The following is a 15,876-nucleotide window of genomic DNA, read 5'->3' as shown; positions in this document are numbered from 1 at the left end:
CTCCAGATTTACTGAATAAGAATCTCTAAATTCAGACACTCAACACCAGTGTCTTCATCTTTTGACATCAATTCATGTTGTGGAGAAGTCCAGAATTATCATGAATTTAATGACTTTTAAAAATTAATTTAAATTTAATTTATATCTTTTTTCCCATCAAAGATGTATAACTAATTCTGCCCATTTTCTTGAATTTTAAGAATTCACCAGAATAGGGCTGCCTGGCTGGTGCAGTCAGTAGAGCATATGACTCTTGCTCTCAGGGTCATGAGTTTGAGCCCCAGGTTGAGTGTAGAGATTACCTAAAAATTAATTAATTAATTAATCAATCAATTTTAAAAAATAATTCACCAGAATATATATCGGTATAGATTATATACCATTTTTTTAAAAAATGCACTGTAGTAGCAAATAACATAAACAAGAGCAAAAAAGTCTCATGATTTCACATGAATTTTATCATCTCATTGTCCCAAGTATAAAACTTTTGGGGTGCCTGGGTGGCTCAGTTGGTTAAGTGACTGCCTTTGGTTTTGGTTTTTTTTTTTTAATAGATTTTATTTATTAATTTGACAGAAAGAGACAGCGAGAGAGGGAACACAAGCAAGGGGAGTGTGAGAGGGAGAAGCAGGCCTCCCACTGAGTAGGGAGCCCAATGTGGGACTTGATCCCAGAACGCTGGGATCACGACCTGAACTGAAGGCAGACTCCTAACGGCTGAGCCACCCAGGCGCCCCAAGTGACTGCCTTTCGCTCAGGTCATGATCTCGGGGTCCTGAGATTGAGCCCCACATCTGTCTCCCTGCTCTGTGGGAAGTGTGCTTCTCTCTCCCCCTCTGTTATTCTCCGTTTGTGCTCTCTCTCTCTCAAATAAATAAATAAAATCTTTAAAAGAAAAAGTGTAAAACTTTCAAATGTCTTTCCACTGTCAATAATCTACACATCAGACACTCACTATCCTTCCTTGTCTGAAACTTCTTCCATAAGTACTGTAATCCCAACACTATTTTTTTCTTTTCATTTGCTCAAGAAAAGAGAGGATGACATCAATTTCCAACGTTTACTTAACCTGGGCAGAGCATACCAAACAGTTCACACTTACTATTTTTTAAATATATCAAACAGGTATAGATCCTTTACGAGAGCAAGATTTATACCTACCAAGAACTGTGCGATGATATAATCATCATTCTCAACACCTGTCTGTGATTTAATCAAAAGCGGATGGATGAGTGGAAGGCTGTGGTCTCACTCTTGATTGCATATTGGGATCACCTGAGGTACTTTACAATCTACTAACGCCTGAGCCCTGCCCTACCCTGCAGAGGTTCTGATTAAATTGCTCTAAGGTGTAGCCCAGGCTCTCCCAGGTGATTCTCATGTACATCAAGGGTTGAGAACCACTGGTGTAAAGATGGTTTGTTGCTATAGGTAGGGTGTCTAGGGTGGATTTGAAGGAGTGTCTGTTACTTGTGGTTACCTAGAAAGTCACTAGATAATTTGCACTAATGTTCACTGGATAATTTATACAATGGCTGCATCTCCAATCAATACACTTTAATAAGCATCTGAGATAGAGATCAAATCATAAAGACAATTTCCATACCACACAAAACAACTTAATTATATCCTTTGTTTGCTGGGAAACTACTTAGCTAAAGAAAAATCAAATCTTAGATATTATTTTCATTCCTTCCCTTAAAAATTCTCCAAGAATTGGATAAGTGGGTATGCTGGATGGCCTAAATGTGTAGTCTATCTTTTTATTTATTTTTATTATACTAGTGGTCCTGCACATTACAGAAATTTTAATAACTAGAAACAAGGAAAACAATAAAAATTAAAAGAATCACTTCCAGGGGTGCCTGGGTGGCTCAGTCGTTAAGCGTCTGCCTTCGACTCAGGGCGTGATCCCAGCGTTCTGGGATCGAGCCCCACATCGGGCTCCCTGCTCAGGGGGAAGCCTGCTTCTCCCTCTCCCACTCCCCCTGCTTGTGTTCCCTCTCTCGCTGGCTGTCTCTTGCTCTGTCAAATTAATTAATTAATTAATTAGTTAATTAATTATTAAAAATGACTTCCATTCACATCTACCAGGAAAAAAAACCATTTTAACATTTTGGCACATATTCTAGATTGCTCGTACACATATTTGCCATCTACGTAGTTGGTGGTCAATAAACATTTATATTAATATAAATTTTTTATAAAAATTGCATCATACTGCAAATAATATTTTTCATACCTATATACATACATCCCATTATTTAAGATTTAGTTTCTTTGCATCTTGATTACACTGAACATTTTTCATATACCTACTGGAAATGCATTCATTTTTTAACTTGTATATATACTTTACCCACTCTATCACTAGCTGTTCGTTTTGTGGCCCATTGACATCCAAGATACAGATGATGCCTACTTTAATTCTGGTCACCATTATCACTCTAATCTCTACTACCAGGGAATAGTTAGTCTCTAATTGTCCTTAATCCAATCTATTCTTTACTCCGTAATTTATCTCATCACTTACAACCCTTCAATGGTGTTCAGTAGTCTTAAACATTTAGCACAAAATCCTTAGCCTGAGTTGGAAAAGCCTTCAGCCTCCTGACTGGCATGCAGATTAGAACACCTCTAATCAATTTTCCAATTCAAATTTTACCTGATCACAACCCAGATTAAAACTCCCCATAGTTTTCATTTACCCTCAGACCCTAATCCGAAAACCCTAATGTCATCAAATACTGACTCAGATCTCACTTCTGGTCACTGCCTCACCAATAAATGTGCTTGGACACTTGGAGAGTAAACTGAAGGTAAAAGAACAAGTTGTGCTTTTATCCGGAGAAATAACTTTCTAGACAGAGGAAATAGCATAGGCAAAGTCCCTAAACTGGGACTGTGCTTGGCTTTTTTACTGAAAAGCCTGGCAACCAGAGGGAATGGAGTAAAGAGAGTGAAGGGAAGTGTTAGCAAAAATCCAAAAGATAGCAAGAGATCAAATCCTACAGGATTTTGGGGGCACCCAGGTGGCTCAGTTGGTTAAGGGTCTGCCTTCGGATCAGGGTGTGATCCCAGGGTCCTGGGATGGAGTCCCACATCGGGCTCCCTGCTCTGCTGGGAGCCTGCTTCTTCCTCCCCCTGCCTGTGTTCCCTCTCTCACTGGCTGTCTCTCTCTCTGTCAAATAAATAAATAAAATCTTTAAAAAAAAAATCCTACAGGATTTTGAAAGCCATTGTAAAGTCTTTGGCTTTTACTCTGAAAAAAAATAGATATTGTCAACTTTTGAGTAATGGAATTGTATTATCTAATTTAAAAGGGCTACTCTGCTATGTTGGAAGCAGACTATGGGGTGGGAAGGGCAAAGACAAAAGGAGAGAGTTATGAAATATATCTAATTTAGAGATAATGGTGGTTAAGAAGTGGTAGTATTCTGAGAATTTTGAAGGAAGAAAAGCAAGATTTTTCTGACAGATTGAGTTTGGACTATAAGAAAAGGAGAAGAGTCAAAGTTGCTACCAAGGTTTTTAACTCAATCAGCTGGATAAATGAAGTTGGCATTGCTCAGGTGCGGAGCACTGAGAGTGGATCAGGGTTCAGTGAAGGGATTGGGACTGAGTCTGGGAATTTTTTTTTAAGACTTAATTATTTGAGAGAGAGAGAACATGCAGGGGAGAGGGGCAGAGGGAGAGAGAGACCCAAGCAGACTCCACGCTCAGCACAGAACCCGAGCAGGGCTCATCTCATGAGTCTGAGATTACAACCTGAGCCGAAACCAAGAGTCAGATGCTTAACTGATTGCACCACCCAGGTACTCCTGAGTCTGGGAATTTTAAGCTTGACTTAAGTTACCTAGAGGACATCTAGGCAGAGATATTGAATTAGGAATTGGATATATGAGCCTAGAGATAAAAATCTGCAAGTAGTCACCATTTGAGTAGTATTAAATCCTTCAGATTGGATTACTGAGGCTAGGACCATGTATATATAGGAGAGAAGAGATCTAGGGATTTAGCCTTGAGAAACTGGACAGGACCAAGTCTGGGGAAAGGTGGGAGGAAAGAGAAGGAACAAAGAAAACCTTGTTCCTTTTATTTTAAAGTTTATTTATTTATAACCTCTAAACCCAATGCAGAGCTCTAACTCACCATCCTGAGACCAAGAGTCGCATGCTCTACTGAGTGAGCCAGTCAGTCGACCCAAAGAAAACTCCGAAGGAGCAGCCATTGATATAGAAGGAAACTCAGGAAAGGATGGTATCCTGAAACCAGGAGAAGAAAGCTTTTCAAGGTGGAGAAGATTCCTGACATTTCAAAAGCTTCTGATACTTCAAGTAAGATGGGGATTGGTGGGGTGGGGGCGCCAGGGTGACACAGTTGGTTAGGCATCTGACTCTTGGTTTAGGCTCAGGTCGTGGTCTCAGGGTTGTGAGATCAGACCCTGCTTCCAGCTCTGAGCTCAGCAGGAAGTCTGCTTGGCATTCTCTCCCTCTCCCTCTGCGCCTCCCACCTGTGTGCACGCTCTCTCTCCCTCTCTCTCTCTCTCTCTCTCAAATAAATAAATAAATCTTTAAAAAAAAGATGGAGATAGGGAATTGATCATTAACTTGTGACTTTGACAAGAGGAGTATCTGTGGAGGCTGGATGTGAAAGTCTGATTGGATTATTCAAGAGAGAAAGAGGAGGGGAAAATCACCAGCATGCAAACAGTAAATACAGAGAAATCTTTAAAAGAGTTTTGCTATGAAAGAAAATACAGACTTGGGGTAGAAGCAATAGAGGGATGTGTGATTCAAGAGAGATGTGTTTTTGTTTTTCTAACCTGATAATAATTACAGTATGTTTGAGATATAAATTATAAACCATAGAATTCACTCTTTTAAAATGTAAAAATTTTTAAAAATGTAAAATCCAATTTTTTAAAAATACATTCACAATGTGGTACAACCATCGCCACTATTTCATTCCGAACATTTTCCGCGCCTTTAAAAAGAACCCTATTAGGGGACGCGTGAGTGGCTCAGTTGGTTGAGCCTCTGTCCCTCAGTCTCTCTCTCTCTCTCAAATAAATAAATAGATCTTTAAAAAAATAGTTTTCTTTTCTCGAAATATCTGTCTGGTGTTGACATCAGGGTGTGATAGTCAGTCTTATGTGCAACTTGCCTAGGCTAGAGACTCAGTTCCTCAAACACTAATATGGGTATTGAAGATATTTTTAAGGTATCTTTTAGTTGCAAGTAAAATCGTATCAGTTGACTTGAAGTAGGGGGATTATCCTAGAATGCCTCAGTAAGCTTAATTCAATCAATGAAGGCTCCAAGAGTAGAGCTGGGCTTCTCTGAAGAGAACAAATTCTGCCTGTGGAGAGCAGCTTCACCGGGTGCCCAAGAGTACCAGCCTTCCTTTTCTAAGGCTACCCTAAGGATTCGGACTTGCCTGGACAGTTCCCACAACCGCGTAAGCCAATTTCTTGCAATAAATTTCTTAATATATATCTCCTACTGGTTCTATATCTCCAGTTGAACCCTCACTGATAACATGGGGTAATTAATACTGGCCTCAGAGAATCAGTTGGGGCGTATTCCTTTCTCTTCTATTTTTTGGGAATAGTTTGTGAAGTGTGTAGTTATTTAAATGTTGGTAGATTTCCCCCAGCGAAGCCATCTAACTATGTGAACATTTATAAGATATTTTTTTCTGGGGCACCTGGGTGGCACAATCGTTAAGCGTCTGCCTTCGGCTCAGGGCGTGATCCTGGTGCTTGGGATCGAGCCCCACATCAGGCTCCTCCGCTGGGAGCCTGCTTCTTCCTCTCCTACTCTCCCTGCTTGTGTTCCCTCTCTCACTGGCTGTCTCTCTCTGTCAAATAAATAAATAAAATCTTTAAAAAAAAAAAGATTTGTTTTTCTGTCCAAGAAATTTGTTCTACTGTATGTGCTAATTTAAAGTGGTTCTTTTATTTCAAACATATCTGGGACATCCATCTTTCCATGTTAGTATTCATTGATGAACTTAGTATCTTTTATTGCTGTCTTGTATTCCATAGTATAATACATGAAGTGTTGTTTTGTTGCTTTTTTGTTTATTGTTTTTTTAGCTTGGCAGATCTGAGGCTATTTTTTTAAGGATTTTATTTATTTATTTGAGAGAGAGAGAGCAAGCATAAGCGGGGCGGGGGGGGGGGGGGCAGCGGGCAGAGGGAGAGGGAGAAGCAGACTCCCCGCTGAGCAGGGAGCCCAACTCAGGGCTCAATCTTAGGACCCTGGAATCAGGACCTGAACCAAAGGCAGACGCTTAACCGGCTGAGCCATCCAAGCACCCCTGAGTTTAGTTCCTAACTACAAATCCTACTAGCAGTGCAAGTTCAGTCTGCTCCTATCTATCATCTATCTATCTATCTATCTATCTATCTATCTATCTATCTACCTATCTCTCTCTCTCTATGTCTCTATCTACCTACCTGTCCACCTATCCGAGGGCCTAGGATAGAACTGTGGAAAACAGCTGGAATTCCTGTGCTTGTGTTCTTTCAGTGATGCTCCCTGTTCTCCGACATCTGTCTAATCCACATCCCCCTGCATGTTTCACGTCTTCTGTTTTTGTTTTGTTTTCTCTGTTCTGTCTTCTCGTAGATAAACCTTGATTTTAGAATTTTATTGAGGAAAGTAAGTGGGAACAAAACAAAACACAAATCTCCATGATTTTATTCACCTAAACATAGTATTCCCTATTGCAGTCATTTGTAGTCAGGGATCCACAGTGAAAAGTAAGTTTTTTCTAATAGTTATGGACTTTATTTTTTTTTTAACATTTTATTTATTTATTTATTTGACACAGAGAAAGAGAGCACAAGCAGGGAGAGCTGCAGGCAGAGGGAGAGGGAGAAGCAGTCTCCCCACTAAGCAGGGGCTCAATCCCAGGACCCCGGGGTCATGACCTGAGCTGAAGGCAGCCGCTTCACCGACTGAGCCACCCGGGTAATCTCTAACCCCGATATGAGGCTGGAATTCACATCCCTGAGCTCAAGAGCTGCACACTCTATCAAGTGAGCCAGCCAGGTGCCCCAAATCTCTCAGTTTTTTAAAATATTGGCCATACATTCAAAATTGTGTTTAAAAAAGAAACACTTCCCAGGGCACCTGGCTGGTTCAGTCAGTACAGCATGTGACTGTTGATCTTGGGGTTGTAAGTTTGAGCCCCACATTGGATATACAGATTACTTTTTTTAAAAATTATATGTAATATTTGAGATAAGCAAAAACATGTTTGATATATATTTAATTTATAAGCAAATCAGTCACATGAATATGCAAGGACAAATCAACTCAAAAAACAATGTATTTATTTTATAACATATAAAATTATATTAATATATACTATGTATTAAATAACATAGTAATATAACATTACCAATATAAGTATAGGATTACCCATCCATTGCATCTACTTATCTGTATGCCTCCTCTATCCTGTCCTGTTTTTCCAACCATCTTCCTGAATTTTATCATTGACTTAGTTTTATAGTTTTTATCACATATTTATTCACCCTTCAATAATATTATTTGGTTTTTGAGCTTCTAAAGATTTTATTTGGGACATCTGGGTGGCTCAGTTGGTTAGGCATCTGCCTTCGGCTCAGGTCATGATCTCAGGGTCCTGGGATCAAGTCTGGCATTGGGCTTCCTGCTCAGCGGGGAGCCTGCTTCCCCCTCTCCCTCTGCCCCCCCAGCTTGTGCTGTCTCTCTCTCTCTCTGTCACTCTTTATATCTCAAATAAATAAATAAAATCTTTTTAAAAAATAAAGATTTTATTTATTTAGAGAGAAAGTACATAGGGGAAGGGGCAGAGAGGGAGGAAGAAAGAGAGAGACTCTTGAGCATACTCTGTGCTGAGTGAGGAGCCTTACGTGGGGCTCAGTGTCACAACCCTGAGATCATGACCTGAGCCAAAACCAAGAATCAGATGCCTAACTGACTGAGTCACCCGGCTGCGGTATCTTGGTTATTTTTAAATTACCAATTTGATTTCTTTAGTAGTGTAAGTAGAGGGATCATTTGTAGTTTAAACAAGAGTACTTTTTTTTTTTTTAAGATTTTATTTATTTATTTGACAGAGACAGACAGACAGCGAGAGAGGGAACACAAGCAGGGGGAGTGGGAGAGGAAGAAGCAGGCTCCCATCAGAGAAACCTGATGTGGGGCTCGACCCCAGAACGCTGGGATCACGCCCTGAGCCAAAGGCAGACACTTAACGACTGCGCCACCCAGGCACCCCTAAACCAGAGTACTTTAGAGTAAAAAGTAGTTTATTAATAATAATTATGGGGATGCCTGGCTGGCTCAGTCAATAGAACACGCAACTCTTGATCTCGAGGTCATAAGTTCAAGCACCACACTGAGTGTAAAGCTTATTTAAAATAATAATAATGATGATGATGATGATGATGATGATGTCAGTTTATGGGCATATGCCAGGACAATCCTGGGAAAACTGAAACATATGAACAAATTTCTAAAAAGTATGTACCTTACATACAAAACTCTCTCTCGAGGAAATAAAAAGCCTCAATAGTCCTTTAAGTAAGGTCACTTATAACTTAATTTTTCAAGGTAACTTATTTTTTTTTAAGATTTTATTTATTTATTTATTTATTTATTTATTTATTTATTTATAGTACAAGCAGGGGGAGGGGCAAAGAGAGATGGAGGGGGAGAGCCTCAAGCGGACTCTGTGCTGAGCATGGAGCCAAATGTGGTCTCAATATGGGACTTGATCTCACAACCCTGTAATCATGACCTGAGCCAAAATGAAGAGGCGGACACTTAACTGACTGAGCCACCCAGGCACCCCAAGGTAACTTATTTTTGACTGACATCACAAGGAGACATATTAATTTCAATACACAACCCCTTTCCTTACTTAGTCTATATTTAAATCCAAATGTAAATTATTTTTAAACTGACCTTTTGGGGCATCTGGGTGGCTCAGTGTGTTGGGAGTCTGCCTTCAGCTCAGGTCATGATCTTGGGGTCCTGGGATCGAGCCCCATGTTGGACTCCCTGCTCCATGGGGATCCTGCTTCTCCCTCTCACTCTCATTCTTTCTTTCTCTCTCTCTCACTCACCCTCTCAAATAAATAAAATCTTTGATCTTTTTATAAAAATCTTCATTGATTTTGATAACCTTACTTTTTCTTTCCTCTCTCTTTTCCAACAATGTACAACATTGCTCCTTTATGAAAATCAAATATATTCTCACACTGAAGAATGTTGACTATGACCTAAAAGTCAAATGTAGCTGCACTTTTATTTTATTCCGCCAATTTTGCTATACAGAAGGAACCAACTGTGCTTTGTGATCAAAATCCAGAGCGATCAAAGAGGAATCACAGTGAAGACGAAAGAAGGGGAAATAAAAAATGGAAAGAAAGAGGAGGAGAAGGAAAAGAAGTGGAAGGAGAAGAGACACTGGAAGAGGAACAGGAAAAGGAAGAGAAACTTGAAGAACAATGTCCCCAGAATAGTCAGCAAACCCCTCATGGACACTCTCTGGGCAACCTTTAAGTTAAACAAATGCCCCACAAGAGGAGAGAGCCAATTGCTTGCATTTGAATTTAACATGACAGCAAAACAGGTATGAAACATATTTCTTTACCAACAGAGTCACCTGTGTAGTACTATTACCCATATAAACCAATATCCTTATCCCTTGAGTCATCATCTGCCCCACCTCGTTTTTTTTTTTTACAGATAAAGCAATGGTTTCGTAACAGGAGAAAGAAATACAATAAAGATATGTGCAAGCAGAAACATAAGAAAAGACTCAAGAGGTAAGAATGTTTTATATGTAGAACACTAAGTTGTAAGGAATTTAAAAAGGAACGTATAGACTTTTAGAGACAGATTGTGTACCATAGTTCTTGGATATCCCATAAACTTTTCACATTCCACCGTTTCCATTTGGCTCTGGCTGGAGGGTTGAACACAGAGCATCGTGAGAGGTCAGATTGCTGTCAGACATGGCCCGTGGACATGGACATGAACGTGGTTACATTGAACCAGAACTTCCAGATTATAAACACTGCAAGAGAGAAGGAAAACCATTAGAATCTGCCCAGGAGAAGCTGGCTGCACAAGGCCTAAGGGATCCATGGGGCCGCCATGAAGCCTGGAGACACATGGGTGGTTTTGCAAATAGTGTTTCTTTGGTGCATTATTAAAAACAATTCAAATAGGGATTTGCTGCATTTGTGGTAGCTGTAGGGGCTGATAGTAGGATTTTATGAAGTGAGAATACATGTTACAAAAAACAAACAAAAAAAACAAAACAAACACACAACTTTTCCTGTTCTAGCCAGTGACACAAATAACCGGAGACTGCCCTGTTTGATATTCTGCTCAACACACAAACTACATGTGCATACACAGGCATGACGCCATTCCCCATGTGGTCATACTACCAAATACACTACTACAGCCCTTGGATGTCTATTGATTGCAGTATGGAATTAACAATTAGGTCTTCTTTTGTTCCTAAGATGCTGAATATTTATGACGCTTGTCTTTTCTATGTTATCTATTGGCAGAACCTCATGTGACTGGAAAAAATGAAGAACATCAACATTTTTAAATGTAGACTATATATAGAATTTTATATATTATTTATGTATATTTATATATAATTTTTTGTGTATTATCTCACTCGATCAGCACTCCATACCATAAGTGAGGAAACTGAACTGCTGGGAAATAATATGATTTGGGGGTGCCTGGGTGGTTCAGTTGGTTAAGCGGCTGCCTTCAGCTCAGGTCATGATCCCAGGGTCCTGGGATCAGGCCCCAGGTCGGGCTCCCTGCTCAACGGGGAGTCTGCTTCTCCCTCTGCCCCTCACCCTGCTCTCTTGTGCTCTCTCTCACTCTCTCTGTCAAATAAATAAATAAATAAATAAATAAATAAATAAATAAATAAATAAAATCTTTAGAAATATGTTGATTTTATCAGTTGGTATCAGTTCTTCTCTTTTCCTTCCTGCCACTGAAGATCCTGGTGTCTCCCTGGGCCGCTGCCCCACCAGGTATTGTAAGAACACGTCGTATCCAAAGCCTCCCTTCTGCACAGGTGCCCTTGATGCCAAGATCCGCACTTTTGACCCGGGACAGAAGGCGGCGAAAGTGGATGAGTTCCCATCATGCGGCTACACAGTGTCAGATGAGGATGAGGATGAGCAGCCTTCCTCTGAAGCCACAGAAGCGGCCCGAGTTTCTTCACCAGCAAGTACACGGTGAAAAGCTGTGGCAAAGATGCTTTTCATATCCAAGTGTGGCTCCACCCCTTCCCAGCATCCATACCAACAAGATGTTGTCTTGCGCTGGGGCTGACAGGTTCCAGATAGGTATGCAGAGTGCCTTTGGGAAGCCCCAGGGCACAGTGGCCAGGGTCCACATTGGCCAAGTCATCACGCCCATCCGTAGGAAGCTGCAGAACAAGGAGCATGTGATTGAGGCCCTGCACAGGTCCAAGTTCAAGTTCCCTGGCCGCCAGAAGATCCACATTTCCAAGAAGTGGCCCTTTACTAAGTTTAATGAAAATGAATTTGAAGACATCGTGGCTGAAAAACGGCTCATCCTAGATGTCTGTGAGGTCAAATACATCCCTAATCATGGCTCCCTGGACAAATGGCAGGCTCCGTTTTCATGAGAACCTCAGCACCGACCCCTCCTTATTCACGCCAGCCAATAAATCCTACTTCTTGTAAAAAAAATAAAATTAAAATAACAATAATAAGTACCAGTTCCTAAATGTCTAAGCCTCAATTTTTTTAAAGATTTTATTTATTTAAGAGAGAGAGAGAGAGCATGTGTGGAGAAGGGGAAGAGGGAGAGGGAGAGGGAGAAGCAGACTCCCCACTGAGCAAGGAACCTGAGGTGGGGCTCAGTCCCAGGACCCCGAGATCATGATCTGAGCTGCAGGGAGACGCTTAACGGACTAAGCCACTCAGGCCCCCACTAAGCCTCAATTTGTGCTTCCATCTTCAGCTGCAAATGTTGTCTTTTCAGTTATAACCTGGGAAATATTCTAGGTTATATCAATTTGTGTTTTATATATAGTGTTTATATACTCCTAATGCTCTCTATTAAAATTCCAATGTGAGAGTATTTCAAATTTCTTGTACCTTCTCCATCTCCATAACTTTGCCTCTTCACCTCTTTGAAATTTTTAGTGTTTTAGGAAGATCCCCTTGTTCTTCAGTGCAAATTGTTTTCCAGCTTTAACATATTTTGATGTATGTTAAAAACATAGACTGTCTTGTGAAATATTTTGTATGACACCGTTCTTATGTATAAATGGAGTGCTGGAAGGATAAATAAGAAAATACGAACAATTGTTAATTCGGTGGAAAAGAACTGGATAAGGGGAGTGTAAAAGAGTTTCTAAATATTCTATTTTTGCCCTACCATGGATTTGAAGTTTTTATATATAAGGTACATTCATTGATTTTATTTAAGAAAAAACAATGAAGGCGGGCTCCTGAGGGCCTCAGTCAGCTGGGCATCTGCCTTCGGCTCAGGTCATGATCCCGGGGTCCTGGATCGAGTCCTACATTGGGCTCCTTGCTCACCAGGGAGCCTGCTTCTCCTTTTGCGTGCCTCTCCCCCTGCTGTGGTGTCTCTCACTGACAAATAATTTAGTACATCCGCTCTGTTGTACAACCACTACCTCTATTTCGTTCCAGAATCTTTCCATCCCCTCTAAAAGACACCAGGTTCCCATTAGGCAACATTCCCCATTTCCCCTTTCCAGCCCCTGGCAACCCAGTCTTTCTGTCTCCTTGGATTTACTGATTCTGGACATTTTACATAAATATATGACTCTTCGTGTCTGGCTTCTTTAACTTTACATAAAAAAGACATATCGAGGTTATAAATATATTATGCTTCTATCCCTTGTTTTTTTAATCTCATCTTCCCTCCTTTCATGACCTCACCCCCTTCAACTCAGATTTCATCAATCAAAATCCACCAAACCCTTTCCACTCATTCTTTCCTCTTGGGCTATGAACATGTTCAAGTCTCTCTGATCCTGAAAGCAATGGTGACCACATCCTAAGTTGAAGGCGATTGCAAAAGCCCAACGCGATACTATTCCTGAAAGTATCTTGCACTCTGCTGTGCACTCTATTAAATAAGGCATTATTCTTTTTCAGCAGCAGTAAATAAGAGCTCCCGAAAAATACCCCAAGTATGAACTAGGACCTTCTAAATAAATACTTGAAATTCATGAGGGAAAAAAAAAAAAGCAAAAACTCCCTTGCCTTCCACCCTAACTGTTGGTTGTAACCTCATGACTTCCCCCAGTGAAATCTGAAATCGGCCCCCACCCTGAGGGCAATGAAAGAAGAAAGAGGCCAACCACTCCAGATTAGTAGGTGGCAGATTTAATAAGCAAGGGAACTGATTTATGAGCCTTGCTTTGGGCAGCACAAGATGAATGGATCTCGGAATCTGCCTGCCAGGATCTTCAAAGTTATATAGAGGCCTGAAGTGCATTCAGTCACGTATGCCGTCCAGATGGTTTCGACGAAACCTCGCTCTCTCCAGGCTGTGTCCTTGAAAATCGCTCCTGCTGTGCGAGCAGTGGACAGAATATACATTCCAAGGACACGGGAGGGGGTGAGGAGCCTCCAGTTGCCCAGGGCTGGGTCACAGGTCAACCAGAGATCACAGCCTCTTGCATGATTCCCTCCAATACTTTACGTCTTGTGTGACAGGCTCTTAAAACTTTTTTTTTTTTTTAAGATTTTATTTATTTATTTGACAGAGAGAGAGAGAGCACACAAGCAGGGGGAGCTGCAGGCAGAGGGAGAAGCAGACTTCCCCCTGAGCAGGGAGCCTTATGTGGGACTCAGTCCCAGAACCCTGGGATCATGAGCTGAGCTGAAGGCAGACGCTTAACCGACTGAGCCACCCAGGTGCCCCGTCATGTGATTTAACAAAAATAACACATTAGCAGACTTATCGGGTAGACCACACAACATTCTCTTTAGATAATGGCACAGGTGCCACCTTGCAAGGCATAATAATGTCCAAAGTCATCCTGTTTTGGGGGACAGTTCTTCTCATTAGAGACATTTCAGTGTTTAGTGAATACAGGCTTTGTCAGCTGTCATTTAAGAGCTGCTGGGTAAATCTATAAGGACTTCTATGTATGCCACATTTTTCTGCAGGCCCACACAGAGAGACAGAGACGACAGTCTAATACCAGTGAAAACAGAATATGCCCCCGTGACCTTAAGGAGAAGGAGGCCGGCAGCTCTAGGAACCCAACCTGGTCGTTCATACCATACATGCTGGCTGGGCGGAGACAGCACTGTCAAGTGTGAGGAAATGGACTAGGGGTGAGATATGCCAGATGAAGATCCCCCTCCCCCTCCCCTCTTCATCCCCTGCATGTTCCATTCCAGGGAGAGTGCGTCTCCACAGGTGCAGCTTGTAGCAAGACACCAGGATCCCAGTGAGATCGAGAAGTTCCGCCTCGCCCGGGGGTGAAAAGTGACTCACCCACCCTGGTGGGACATCCCATTGCAAATTCTGGTAGATAATTCCTTTTTCAGGCACGATGGGGCTTGGTGTGCTCAGCAGCGTGCACATGGATCCATAGTAAGAGTTGGGGCATCGGCTGTTTCCCATAATTTTTATACTTTTATGACATTGAGTGTCTCAGCAGGAGTCCCCAGTCTGGCACACAGCAATAGGCCCTACTGGTTCATCATTCAAAAGTAGTAAAGGCAGGGGCGCCTGGGTGGCACAGCGGTTAAGCGTCTGCCTTCGGCTCAGGGCGTGATCCCGGCGTTGTGGGATCGAGCCCCACATCAGGCTCCTCCGCTATGAGCCTGCTTCTTCCTCTCCCACTCCCCCCCCCTGTGTTCCCTCTCTCGCTGGTTGTCTCTCTCTGTCAAATAAATAAATAGGATCTTTAAAAAATAATAATAATAATGTAACCTGCTGCTTCACTATTCTGTGTTTCCTTTCTACCAACCCTGCTGCTTGCAGGGTATAGGGGAGAAGAAGCCTCCACCCAATGCCATGTTCTTTTGCCCAGTCTTGCACACCACGACCTTTGAAACGTGACCTCCCAAACACCGTCTATTGAGTGGGAGTACTCAGTACCAGCTTCTCTAATTCCCTAACGGTGGCAGCCTGATTTGCATAGTGACAGGGAAAAGCTTGGGTTCAACCAGAAGCAGCGTCTACACAAACCAGGGAAGATTTAGAACCTTCATTCAAAGGGAGGGGGGCCACTATAATCAATTTGCCAACCACTCACTGGTTGGGAACAGTGGTGGATGGACCCACACTCCTTTGGCAATTGTGTTGGGTGTTGTTCAGAACACACAGAGCATGCTGTCACTGCATTAACCAAGTCAGTGTACTGCAAGAGCAAGCCAGCATCCCTGGCACACTGCTGTCCCCCCCGAGCACCTCAGCGGCCCCTCCTGCATGCACCTGTCTGCTACACCTACTGCAGGGTCAGCTGCCGGGACTTGTACCAGAACTGGGGCATTAGCTTCCTGATTGCCAGGGGGTGTCAGTGCCTCACACGTGGGAAGATGGCAACCACTGCTGCAGGCTCTTAGAATGAACCCAAAAGTCTTTCCACTATCTTCTTTAAATTTTTAAATATTTTTTAAATATTTCATTTATTTATTTGACAGAGAGAGAGGGAACACAAGCAGGGGGAGCAGGAGAGGGAGAAGCAGGCTTCCCGCTGAACAGGGAGCCCGATGCAGGGGGGAGGGGGGGCTCGATCCCAGAACGCTGGGATCATGACCTGAGCCGAAAGCAGACACTTAATGACTGAGCCACCCAGGCGCCC

The 15,876-nt window shown here is 42.1% G+C and overlaps 1 pseudogene; it reads left to right on the top strand.

The window, feature by feature from the left end:
• The first annotated feature begins 10,988 nt into the window (after positions 1 to 10,988).
• LOC113258090 (60S ribosomal protein L10-like) lies at positions 10,989 to 11,700 on the top strand (annotated as a pseudogene).
• The last annotated feature ends 4,176 nt before the right edge of the window (positions 11,701 to 15,876 follow it).

The sequence above is a fragment of the Ursus arctos genome, unplaced genomic scaffold (genome assembly GCF_023065955.2).
Source record: "Ursus arctos isolate Adak ecotype North America unplaced genomic scaffold, UrsArc2.0 scaffold_26, whole genome shotgun sequence".
Taxonomy (NCBI): domain Eukaryota; kingdom Metazoa; phylum Chordata; class Mammalia; order Carnivora; family Ursidae; genus Ursus; species Ursus arctos.
The sequence above is the reverse complement of the archived record's forward strand: the minus strand, read 5'-3'. Positions and strand labels throughout refer to the sequence as shown.